At 43.8% G+C, this 13430-nt stretch overlaps 1 pseudogene across 1 annotated transcript; it reads right to left on the bottom strand.

Moving 5' to 3' along the window:
• Positions 1-7537: 7537 nt before the first annotated feature.
• Positions 7538-8061, bottom strand: LOC309817328 (small ribosomal subunit protein uS11-like; annotated as a pseudogene). The gene has a single exon. The product of its transcript is annotated as a small ribosomal subunit protein uS11-like (transcript).
• Positions 8062-13430: the final 5369 nt, after the last annotated feature.

Below are 13430 nucleotides of genomic sequence, written 5' to 3'. Positions count from 1 at the left end.
GGATGTGAATTTCCCAGATGGTACATGACTCTTGGTAAAATTCCGAACCAAGCAAATTATGATCTTCCTAGGATTTACAGGGTAGCTAACTTCTTGGAATATTCAGTGTATAACAAAATAGTACAAAAGGCACTTCGTGATTATACATAAAACAGAGAGGTAGGTTCAGAGCCTACAAGTTTTTGTTTGTTTGTTTTACCACCTTTGTGAATGTTCAGTGGAAGATTCAAAAGTCACAGCGGGGACACGGGACAATTCTTCTTTTGACAGCACTGTCCCATGCATTGCAGGAGAGTTAGCATGCTTGTCTGTTGCCCACTCAATTCCAGGAGCTCCCCAATAATTGTGGAAACAAAAAGAGCTCCTTAAATTTCCCAAATGTTTCCCTGGGAGGGGGGTAACATCATGTTGAGAACTAATATGGGAGCGGTCAGTCACATGTGGTTAATATAGTGCTGTAAAATGTGTTTGGCGGGGGGGGGAGCTTCCCTGGTGGCGCAGTGGTTGAGGGTCCGCCTGCCGATGCAGGGGACGCGGGTTCGTGCCCCGGTCCGGGAGGATCCCACATGCCATGGAGCGGCTGGGCCCATGAGCCATGGCCGCTGAGCCTGCGCGTCCGGAGCCTGTGCTCCGCAACGGGAGAGGCCACAACAGTGAGAGGCCCGCGTACAGCAAAAAAAAAAAAAAAAAAAGTGTGTGTGTGTGTGACTTCCCTGGTTGGTCCAGTGGTTAAGACTCTGCGCTTCCACGGCAGGGAGAGTGGAGTTCGATCACTGGTTGGGGACCTAAGATCCCATGTGCTGCACAGTCCAGCCAAAAAAAAAAAAAAAAAAAAAAAATTAAAACAAACAAATAAATAAATAATGAAATATGTGGGGTCCCCGAATTGAGATGTAAAATACTCATAGGATTTCAAGACTTGATATGAAAAAAAAGAACATAAAATATCTCATTAATAACTTTAAAAAAACCAAGTATTTGTTGAAATGATACACACACAAAAAAACCTGTTCTTTAATTAATTAATTAATTTTCTTTTTCATTTTGGCCATGCCACATGGCTAGTGGGATCTTAGCTCCCCAACCAGGCTTGAACTTGCGTCCTTGGCAGTGAAATCCTCAAGTCCTAACCACTGGACCACCAGGGAATTCCCTAAACATTTTTTATTATAGCCATCCTAGTGGGTGTGAAGTGGCATCTCATTGTGCTTTGGGGTTGCAGTTCCCTGATGTCTGATGATGTGGAGCATCTGACTATAGCTTTTTTTTTTTTTTTTTTGCGGTACACCAGCCTCTCACTGTTGTGGCCTCTCCCATTGCAGAGCACAGGTTCCGGACGTGCAGGCTCAGTGACCATGGCTCACGGGCCCAGCCACTCCGTGGCATGTGGGATCTTCCCGGACCGGGGCACGAACCCGTGTCCCCTGCATCGGCAGGCGGACTCTCAACCACTGAGCCACCAGGGAAGCCCTGACTATATCTTTTTGATGACAAAGTTTAACAAGTCCCTTCAGGAAACAGGCCTTTATCTTCCACAAAGAGACAAGAGATTCTCCAAGGTGCCTGGTAGGGACTGAATGTTTGTGCCCAACCAGTCCACCCTCGCAGATTAATATGTTGAAATCCTCCCCCACAATGTGATGGTATTTGGAGATGGGGCATTTGGGAGGTGATTAGGTCATGTGGGTGGAGCCCTCACAGAGTGGGATTAGTGTCCTTATTAAAGAAGCCCAAGGGCTTCCCTGCTGGTGCAGTGGTTAAGACTCCGTGCTCCTAATGCAGGGGGCCTGGGTTTGATCCCTGGTCAGGGAACTAGATCCCACACTCATGCCTCAACTAAGAGTTTGCATGCCACGACTAAGGAGCCTGCGTGCTGCAACTAAGGAACCAGTGAGCTGCAACTAAGGAGCCCGCCTGTAGCAACTAAGACCCAGCGCAACCAAATAAGTAAATATTTTTTAAAAAAAGAGAGAGACCCCAGAGTGTTCACTATTCCTGCCCATGTGAGGACACAGTGAGAAGACAGCCATCTGCAAACCAGGAAGCAGGGCCTCACGAGATAGCAGATCTGCTAACACCTTGACCTTGGACTTCCAGCCTCCAGTACTGTGAGAAATAAATGATTGTTGTTTAAACCCCCAGTCTATGGTATTTTTGTTACAAGAGCCCAGACAGATTAAGACGGTGCATGTAGTTCCAATGCTGTCCTGCTTGTTTTCTTGCTTAGGTAGGGATAGGTCTGCTATTTGCTGTGGTTCTCTCCACCCTGGACTTGGGCTCAGCTCTTCACAGCCATGCTGCAGGCCCTAGACGACAGCCTGAGGTCTCCAAGGATTGGCTTTCTAGAGACAGGCTGGGAGACACTTTTGCAAGGGGGAGAAGAAAGGAAGGATGGGAGACTGGAGTCTCCAGAGTCCTGAGGCACCCCCAGTTCCTCCAGGGAACTGATTCAACAAAGTAAGCAAAGCTGTGTTTCAGAGCCTCCTGGGGAATGATTTGTAGCTCTGGGAAGGCATCTGCAGAGTAATGTCCTACCACTATTGATGCGGATGGTGAGGATGACGAAAGATCCTCAGTGTGATGAGCGGGAGGCCTGCCAGGAGCCGCAGAGAGCAGCCCTCCTTTCTGTGGAGCATGCCTCCCTCTCAGGAGACAGGCTGACCCGAGGAGGAAGGGGGTGCCTACAGCCGCTTGTCATGGCCACGCTGTAAAGTGCAGGTTATCAGAGCAAAAATGGGAACTGGGGTGGTCAGCAGGGTCCATGCACAAAGAGGGGACTGGAAGCCAGGTGGGGGGCATCGAGAAGCATTCACCACACCCCAAGAACGGTGGGCTGCCTCAAAGGGCCAAGGAGGGTCAGATACGCATTTGTTAGAGGATGCTGGCTGTAGTATGGAAAGCAGACAGCAGGGGGCGGGAGGAAGACAGCAGAAGTCCTGTCTGGGAAGTAAAGCAGCAAGCCCTAGGGGCACCTCTGAACAAGTTCAGGTCCTGCTCTAGACACTTCCACAGACACAAAGGCAATACAAGACGTGGCCGTGGCCCTCTGGAACATTACAACCACGTCTGGCCAGCCAGGAGACACACGTTTGCTGTTCTCGTGTGCAGTAAGTAGGTGAGTGAGATTTAGCAGCACCTCCTTATTTTGGCGTGAATAAATAAACAGCCCAACAGCAAGGCACACCCTCTCTGAGCATGTGCTTTACCCCCCAAGGCCAGTTAGCCGAAAGTCATACCCAGCCACAGGCTTTTGCCACCCAAACACCACTTCTAGAGGTTTTCCCTGTGCATTTGTAAGGTCATGACCATGCACTCCTGTCAGTTCATCTTTCTGGGCTTCAGCATCTTCATCTGTAAAACAGGATCATATGATTATCTCCATCACAGTGTGGTGATGAGGATTAACTGGGATAACGCAAGCAAAGTGCTTAGCACAGGGCGCTCAGTGAATTTTTTTTTTTTTTTTTTTTTTTTTGGCTGTTTTGGGTCTTCACTGCTGCGTGCGGGCTTCCTCTAGTTGTGGCGAGCGGGGGCTACTCTTTGTTGCAGTGCGCGGGCTTCTCATTGCGGTGGCTTCTCTTGTTGTGGAGTACGGGCACGCAGGCTTATTAGTTGTGGCTAGAGGGCTCTAGAGCTCAGGCTCCGTAGTTGTGGCGCTTGGGCTTAGTTGCTCCGTGGCACGTGGGATCTTCCTGGACCAGGGATCGAACCCGTGTCCCCTGCACTGGCAGGCAGATTCTTAACCACTGCGCCACCAGGGAAGTCCTCAGTGAATGTTAATGATAATTGTTATTTCTGTTTTATCTTGATATGTCAGTATTAAGTTATTGTTCAACCGCAAAGCTGACTCTCCCATAGGACTGTGAATAGCCTGAGGGCAATGTCTATGTCTTAGTCATCTTTGCATCTACCATAAACCTAAATGCTTACTACCAGGGGTGGAGGGGAGAGCTGTGCCCCTGTCCACAGTGCTGAAGCTTCATGGCCTGGGCATTCCTTGTGATGCTTCCTCTCCAACCCATTCACACTGTCCTCTATGAAGATGCCCTCTGGAGTTGCTCATGATAGCGGTCTTGGCATCAGCCCTCATCTCATCTCCCAGCTATGTTAACTGAATATGGCAGGTAGTAAAAGGGTTCATACCACATGAACTCACTGTTGGAAAACACACCCTGTCCATGCATTCATTTTTGTAGAGCATATATTGTGTACAAATTATCAAACATGTATAGAAGAAGAATATATACCAAACAGTTAATGGTCTTATCACATTATGGTGGGATTGGTCACTGCAAGGGGATTGCTTTTTTTAAACTTATTCTCTTTGGTACTTTTGTTTGTTTTAACAATAACCCCTACTTTATCTTTGTCAAATTAATTTGAAAATAATGTTTAACCAGAAAACCAGTTAGGTGCTCGCTTAAGCAGCACATACAGTAAAATTGGAATGACATGGAGAAGATTAGCATGGCCTCTGAGCAAGGATAACTCGCAAATTCATGAAACGTTCCATATTTTTCAGACTTACAGATATTGAAAACAAACTTATGGTTACCAAAGGGAAAACATATGGGGGAGGGATAAATCAGGAGCTTGGGATAACACACTACTATATAGAAGATAGATAACCAACAAGGACCTACTGTATAGCACAGGGAACTCTACTCAATATTCTGTAATAACCTATATGAGAGAAGAATCTGAAAAAGAATGGATATATGTATAACTGAGTCAATTTGCTGTACACCAGAAACTAACACAACATTGTAAATCAACTATACTCTAAAAAAATTTTTTTAAAGAAAACACCGTTAGTTGGGAGAAACTGCACAAAGAAGGTTTGGGAACCACCTTCAGGGTCCAAAGGCAAAAAGATCAGTTTCATAATTAAGTATCATATGTTTATATCAGCATCACAGTCCCAGAACATTCAGAAGACAATGGATTTTGATGTTTTCTTATGTGTATGTATCAAAGCATCACCAGAGAGAAAGGAGGTTAGAAACCAGAAAATCCAGCCCCCTCATTTTACAGATGACAAAACAAACTCAGGGAGTGGAAGGGAAGAAGCCAACAACACTTGCTAATCAGAGGCAGCTCTGGGATTAGAACTCACATCCTCCTGGCTTCCTTCCCATGTATCAATTTCCTCGGGCTGCCATAATAAGGTACCACATACTGAGCAGCTTAAAACAATAGAAATTTATTCTCTCATGGTCCTGGGGGACTGAAGTCTGAAATCAAGGCATCCACAGGGCCATGCTGCCTCTGAAGGCTCTTGGGAAGGATCCTTCTTTACTGCTTCCTGGCTTCTGGGGGTGGCCAGCGATCCTTGGAGTCCTTCGGCTTGCAGACACTTCACTCGAATTCCTGCCTGTTGTCACATGGCCTTCTCCCTGGGTGTGTCTGTACCTTTTTCGTTTTCGTTAATTAATGTATTTATTTATTTTTGGCTGCGTTGGGTCTTCATTGCTGTGCACGGGCTTTCTCTAGTTGCGGCGAGCGGGGGCCACTCTTCGTTGCGGTGCGCAGGCTTTTTATTGTGGTGGCTTCTCTTGTTGTGGAGCACGGGCTCTAGGCACGCAGACTTCTGTAGTTGTGGGGTGTGGGCTCAGTAGTTGTGGCTCACGGGCTCTAGAGCGCAGGCTCAGTAGTTACGGCGCACGGGCTTAGTTGCTCCGTGGCATGTGGGATCTTCCTGGACCAGGGACTGTACCGTGTCCCCTGCATTGGCAGGTGGATTCTTAACCACTACTCTACCAGGGAAGTTCTGCCTTTTTTTTTTTTTTTTTAATAAGAATCCCCATGATTGGATTTAGGGCCCACCCTAATCTAGTATGACCTCATCTTAATCTACATCTTAATTACATCTGCAAAAATCTAATTTCCAAATAAAGTCACATTCACAGGTATCACGGGTCAACACTTGAACATATATCTTTTGGAGGGGACACAGTTCAACCCATAACACCCCATTTCAGACATACCAAGATGCCTTGATGTTCAATCATAACCGTTCTTAGCAATACCTTCTCATTCTCACTGACAACTTGCCATGCAGCAGGCACTGTGCTGAGTACTTTATAGACATTATTTCATGTGTCTACACTGTAGACACTATTATTATCCCCATTTTACTGATGAGGAAACTGAAGCCCAGAGAGGTGAAGCAACTTGCCTGGTATCTCATGCAGTTAGTGAGGCTGATTGTAATTGCCAAAAGGGGTCACAGAAATATTTCCAGCCCCATGTGCCTCTCCAGAATGGTGTTGTTCCCCATCAAGAAGCAGAATCTATTTCTCCTCTATCTGAATTTGGGCAGGACCTTGTGACTGCCTCAATGAATAGGATATGGGGGAAGTGACTCTAGGTAACTCCCAAAACTAGGTCATGAATGGTGATACAACTTCCAGCTGCCTCTGTCTTTGAGGATGCTTGGTCCTGGAACCCAGCGGCCATGCTGTGAGGAAGCCCAAGCCAAGCACTTGGAGAGGCCCAGCCTACAAGCAGCATGAACCTCCCCATGTGTGAGGGAGGGAGCCTTCAGATGATCCAGCTTCTAACATTTGGATCTTCCAGATGAGGCCCCAGATAAGGATGAGCAGAGACAAGCCATCCTGACTGATGTGCTCTGCCTGAATTCCTGATCCATGGCATCTGTAAGCAAAATAAATGGTTGTTTTATGGCACTAAGTTTGGGGAGTACTTTGTGTTGCAGTCATAGCAACCAGAGCAGCTGGTAAGTGGGAGAGTCAGGGTTTGACATTGGGAGTCCCAACCTCTTTTCACTCGCCCTCCACCCTTCCCCGCTCTCACTCTCTGGTGAAACTCCAGCGTTACCAGTGGCTAGCAGCCTCTTCTCTCCCAGTCTGGGGACCTCTGACTAATCTCAAGAGCAGTTATTTTTATATGGAAAATAAAAATTAGAATTCAAAGGCAATTGTTCACAGAGTGTGTAAAAGCCTCTCTCGATGACAGCTGTGGTTCTTTCCACAAAGGAGAGCCACCAGCCCACTTATCACCCCTGCCCGCGCGCCCCCCCAAGCAAGAAAACCTGAGTCAAACAAAAAGTAATGAGATCGTCTGTTCCTTCCTGCCGCCCATGCCGTTTGCTCAGATCACAAAGCTTCCTCCTCCTCCTTCTTCTTTTAAAATAAAGTCTCTGGGCTTCCCTGGTGGCGCAGTGGTTGAGAGTCCGCCTGCCGATGCAGGGGACACGGCTTCGTGCCCCGGTCCAGGAAGATCCCACATGCCGCGGAGCGGCTGGGCCCGTGAGCCATGGCCGCTGAGCCTGCGCGTCCGGAGCCTGTGCTCTGCAACGGGATAGGCCACAACAGTGAGAGGCCCGCGTACCGCAAAAAAATTAAAAAATAAAAGTCTCCAAGGATCGGAGAGCCAGGCATTGTCTTTTCTGTGCCTACCTTGCTTCCTTCCAAAACAGTGGGACTTATGCCTTCCATTTGCTTTAGCATTTTCTTTTTTGGAGCTTACATCAAGGCAACTTATTAACAGAAAACAATAATTTGAGGAGTCCTTCTCACAAAGAGTGACCACGGCGACCCCTCTTCCTGCGGGTGCTGTCGGAGGGGATGGGGGTGACATCCTCAATCCGCCCAATCTTTGTTCCTGAGTGGGCAAGGGCTCTGAGGGCTGACTGGGCCCCGGGTCCAGGAGTCTTGGTCCTATTTCCTCCTGTGGCCCAGAGTTTGATGTGGAGGGCAGTGATGCCCAGATCCTTGCACCTCTGGGCTACATCCTGGGCAGCCAACATGGCAGCGTATGGAGATGACTCATCTCAGTCAGCCTTCACCTTCATCCCACCAGTTACACGGCAGAAAGTTTCCTTGCCAGAAAGGTCGGTGACATGGACAAAAGGGTCATTGAAGGATGCAAAAATGTGGCACACACCAAATACATTTCCTCCCTTAGCCACCTGAGGGCCGAGGCTGATGACCTGTTCTTCCTTGTTTTCTTTCCCCTTGCAAGGTGCCATTTCTGTGCATCTTCTCCAGAATCCACCACCAGAAAGAGAGAGAGGGAGAGGGCGGGGCGACGGCTCAAGCTCGTCTGCTTTAGCATTAAAAAAAAAATCATACTTAACACATGGGCAGGTCTAGAAGCACATCTATGGGCCTTGAGGCTTGAGAGCCAAGTCTGGCTGAATATTGTAACCAAACGTGGGGTCAGGCTGCTCGTCGCCCAAAAGCCAATAAAAAGGCAAGGGTAGTGGAAAGGAAACTTTGCTTTATTTTGGATGCCGGCAACTGGGGGTGGGGGCAGTGGATGCCTGTCCAAAGGCCAACTCCTCCCCCATCCCTCCCCTGTGACAATCTGGGGGTAAGAGCTTTTATAGGTGAAGGGAGAGGGCTACATGCAGAAACAGCACAGTCAGCTCTGACAGTCATCTTGAAATTGGTCATTGGTGGTCTGACCAGTGTCATCTTGACTGTTAAAAGTACAGTTAATCTTCAGTTCCAGGGTTGGTTTGTTTCCATTTCTTTACTTTTTTCTGAATTTTTGAATTTTATTTATTTTTTATACAGCAGGTTCTTATTAGTTATCTATTTTATACATATTAGTGTATATATGTCAATCCCAATCTCCCAGTTCATCCCACACACCTCCCCGCCCCTGCCACTTTCCCCCCTTGGTGTCCACATGTTTGTTCTCTACATCTGTGTCTCTATTTCTGCCCTGCAAACCGGTTCATCTGTAGCATTTTTCTAGGTTCCACATATATGCATTAATACACGATATTTGTTTTTCTCTTTCTGACTTACTTCACTCTGTGTGACAGACTCTAGGTCCATCCACGTCTCTACAAATGACCCAAATTCGTTCCTTTTTATGGCTGAGTAATATTCCATTGTATATATGTGCCACATCTTTATCCATTCATCTGTTGATGGGCATTTAGGTTGCTTCCATGACCTGGCTCTTGTAAATAGTGTTGCAGTGAACATTGGGGTGCATGTGTCTTTTTGAATTATGGTTTTCTCTGGGTATATGCCCAGTAGTGGGATTGCTGAGTCACATGGTAGTTCTATTTTTTGTTTTTTAAGGAACCTCCATACTGTTCTCCATAGTGGCTGTATCAATTTACATTCCCACCAACAGTGCAGGATGGCTCCCTTTTCTCCACACCCTCCCCAGCATTTGTTGTTTGTAGATTTTCTGATGATGCCCATTCTAACTGGTGTGAGGTGATACCTCATTGTAGTTTTGATTTGCATTTCTCTAATAATTAGTGATGTTGAGCAGCTTTTCATGTGCTTCTTGGCCATCTGTATGTCTTCTTTGGAGAAATGTCTATTTAGGTCTTCTTTGAACTGGGTTGTTTGTTTTTTTGATATTGAGCTGCATGAGCTGTTTATATATTTTGGAGATTAGTCCTTTGTCCATTGATTTGTTTGCAAATATTTTCTCCCATTCTGAGGGTTGTCTTTTCGTTTTGTTTGTAGTTTCCTTTGCTTTGCAAAAGCTTTTAAGTTTCATTAGGTCCCATTTGTTTATTTTTATTTTTATTTCCATTACTCTAGGAGGTGGATCAAAAAAAATCTTGCTGTGATTTATGTCAAAGAGTGTTTTTCCTATGTTTCCTCTAAGAGTTTTATAGTGTCCAGTCTTACATTTAGGTCTCTAATCCATTTTGAGTTTATTTTTGTGTATGGTGTTAGGGAGTGTTCTAACTTCATTCTTTTTTTTTTTTTGCGGTATGTGGGCCTCTCACTGTTGTGGCCTCTCCCGTTGCGGAGCACAGGCTCCGGATGCGCAGGCTCAGCGGCCATGGCTCACGGGCCCAGCCGCTCCGCGGCATGTGGGATCTTCCCAGACCGGGGCACGAACCCGTGTCCCCTGCATCGGCAGGCGGACTCTCAACCACTGCGCCACCAGGGAAGCCTAACTTCATTCTTTTACATGTAGCTGTCCAGTTTTCCCAGTACCACTTATTGAAGAGACTGTCTGTTCTCCATTGTATATCCTTGCCTCCCTTGTCACAGATTAGTTGACCATAGGTGCATGGGTTTATCTCTGGTTTTTCTATCCTATTCCATTGATCTATGTTTCTGTTTTTGTACCAGTACCATGTTGTCTTGATTACTGTAGCTTTGTAGTATAGTCTGAAGTCAGGGAGTCGATTACTCCAGCTCTGTTTTTCTCCCTCAAGACTGCTTTGTCTATTCAGGGTCTTTTGTGTCTCCATACAAATTTTAAGATCTTTTGTTCTAATTCTGTAAAAAATGCCACTGGTAATTTGATAGGGATTGCATTGAATCTGTAGATTGCTTTGGGTAGTATAGTCATTTTCACAATATTGATTCTTCCAATCCAAGAACATCGTATATCTCTCCGTCTGTTTGTGTCATCTTTGATTTCTTTCATCAGTGTCTTATAGTTTTCTGAGTATAGGTCTTTTACCTCCTTAGGTAGGTTTATTCCTAGATATTTTATTCTTTTTGTTGCAATGGTGAATGTGATTGTTTCCTTAATAACTGTTTCTGATCTTTCATTGTTAGTGTATAGGAATGTAAGAGATATCTGTGCATTAATTTTGTATCCTGGAACTTTACCAAATTCATTAATTAGATCTAGAAGTTTTCTGGTGGCATCTTTAGGATTCTCTATGTATAGTATCATGTCATCTGCAAACAGTGACAATTTTACTTCTTCTTTTCCAATTTGTATTCCTTTTATTTCTTTTTCTTCTCTGATTGCCATGGCTAGGACTTCCAAAACTATGTTGAATAATAGTGGACATCCTTGCCTTGTTCCTGATCTTAGAGGAAATGCTTTCAGTTTTTCACCATTGAGAATGATGTTTGCTGTGGGTTTGTCATATATGGCCTTTATTATGTTGAGGTAGGTTCCCTCTATGCCCACATTTTGGAGAGTTTTTGTCATAAATTGGTATTGAATTTTGTCAAAAGATTTTCTGCATCTATTGAGATGATCATATGGTTTTTATTCTTCAATTTGTTACTATGGTGTATCACATGGATTGATTTGTGTGTATTGAAGAATCCTTGCATCCCTGGGATAAATCCCACTTGACTGTGGTGTATGATCCTTTTAATGTGTTGTTGGATTCTGTTTGCTAGTATTTTGTTGAGGATTTTTGCATCTATATTCATCAGTGATATTCATCTGTAATTTTCTTTCTTTTTTTTTTTTTTTGGTAGTATCTTTCGTTTTGGTATCAGGGTGATGGTGGCCTCATAGAATGAGCTTGGGAGTGTTCCTTCCTCTGCAAATTTTTGGAATAGTTTGAGAAGGATGGGTATTAGCTCTTCTCTAAATGTTTGATAGAATTCACCTGTGAAGCCATCTGGTCCTGGACTTTTGTTTGTTGGAAGATTTTTAATCACAGTTTCAATTTCATTACTTGTGATCAGTCTGTTCATATTTTCTATTTCTTCCTGGTTCAGTCTCAGAGGGTTGTGCTTTTCTAAGAATTTGTCCATTTCTTCCAGGTTGTCCACTTTATTGGCATAGAGTTGCTTGTAGTAATCTCTCATGATCGTTTGTATTTCTGCAGTGTCAGTTGTTACTTCTCCTTTTTCATTTCTAATTATGTTGATTTGAGTCTTCTCCCTTTTTTTCTTGATGAGTCTGGCTAATGGTTTATCAATTTTGTTTATCTTCTCAAAGAACAAGCTTTTAGTTTTATTGATCTTTGCTACTGTTTCCTTCATTTCTTTTTCATTTATTTCTGATCTGATGTTTATGATTTCTTTCCTTCTGCTAACTTTGGGGGGTTTTTTGTTCTTCTTTCTCTAATTGCTTTAGGTGTAAGATTAGATTGTTTATTTGAGATTTTTCTCTTTTTTTGAGGTAGGCTTGTATTGCTATAAAATTCCATCTTAGAACTGCTTTTGCTGCACCCCATAGGTTTTGGATTGTCGTGTTTTCATTGTAAGATGTGTCTAGGTATTTTTTTACTTCCTCTTTGATTTCTTCAGTGATATCTTGGTTATTTAGTAACATATTGTGTAGCCTCCATGTGCTTGTGTTTTTTACATTTTTTTCTCTGTAATTGATTTCTTATCTCATAGCGTTGTGGTTGGAAAACACGCTTGATATGATTTCAATTTTCTTAAATTTACCAAGGCTTGATTTGTCACCCAAGATGTGATCTATCCTGGAGAATGTTCCATATGCACTTGAGAAGGGACTGTAATCTGCTGTTTTTGGATGGAATGTCCTATAAATATCAATTAAATCTATCTGGTCAATTGTGTCATTTGAAGCTTGTGTTTCCTTATTAATTTTCTGTCTGGATAATCTGTCCATTGGTGTAAGTGAGGTGTTAAAGTCCCCCACTATTATTATGTTACTGTCAATTTCCTCTTTTATAGCTGTTAGCAGTTGCCTTATGTATTGAGGTGCTCCTGTGTTGGATGCACATAATTTATAATTGTTATATCTTCTTCTTGGATTGATCCCTTGATCATTATGTAGTTCCTTGTTTCTTGTAACATTCTTTATTTTAAATTCGATTTTATCGGATATGAGTATTGCTACTCCAGTTTTCTTTTGCTTTCCATTTGCATGGAATATCTTTTTCCAACCCCTCACTTTCAGTTTCTATGTATCCCTAGGTCTGAAGTGGGTCTCTTGTAGACAGCATATATATGGGTCTTGTTTTTGTATCTGTTCAGCAAGCCTGTGTCTTTTGTTTGGAGCATTTAATCCATTCACGTTTAAGGTAATTTTCAATATGTATGTTCCTATTACCATTTTCTTAATTGTTATGGGTTTGTTTTTGTAGGTCCTTTTCTTCTCTTGTGTTTCCCACTTAGAGAAGTTCCTTTAGCATTTGTTGTAGAGCTGGTTTTGGTGGTGCTGAATTCTCTTAGCTTTTGCTTGTATGTAAAGCCTTTGATTTCTCCATCGAATCTGAATGAGATCCTTGCCAGTTAGAGTAATCTTGGTTGTAGATTCTTCCCTTTCATCACTTTAAGTATATCATGCCACTCCCTTCTGGCTTGTACAGTTTCTGCTGAGAAATCATCTGTTAACCTTATGGGAGTTCCCTTGTATGTTACCTGTCATTTTTCCCTTCTTGCTTTCAATAATTTTTCTTTGTCTTTAATTTTTGTCCATTTGATTACTATGTGTCTCGGCATGTTTCTCCTTGGGTTTATCCTGCCTGGGACTCTCTGCACTTCCTGGACTTGGGTGGCTATTTCCTTTCCCATGTTAGGGAAGTTTTTTACTATAATCTCTTCAAATATTTTCTCGGGTCCTTTCTCTCTCTCTTCTCCTTCTGGGACCCCTATAATGCGAATGTTGTTGTGTTTAATGTTGTCCCAGAGGTCTCTTAGGTTGTCTTCATTTCTTTTCATTCTTTTTTCTTTATTCTGTTCCACAGCAGTGAATTCCACCGTTCTGCCTTCCAGGTCACTTATCTGTTCTTCTGCCTCAGTTAT

Source organism: Mesoplodon mirus (genome assembly GCF_964341445.2).
Source record: "Mesoplodon mirus genome assembly, chromosome: 15".
NCBI classification, from domain to species: domain Eukaryota; kingdom Metazoa; phylum Chordata; class Mammalia; order Artiodactyla; family Ziphiidae; genus Mesoplodon; species Mesoplodon mirus.
The sequence above is the reverse complement of the archived record's forward strand: the minus strand, read 5'-3'. Positions and strand labels throughout refer to the sequence as shown.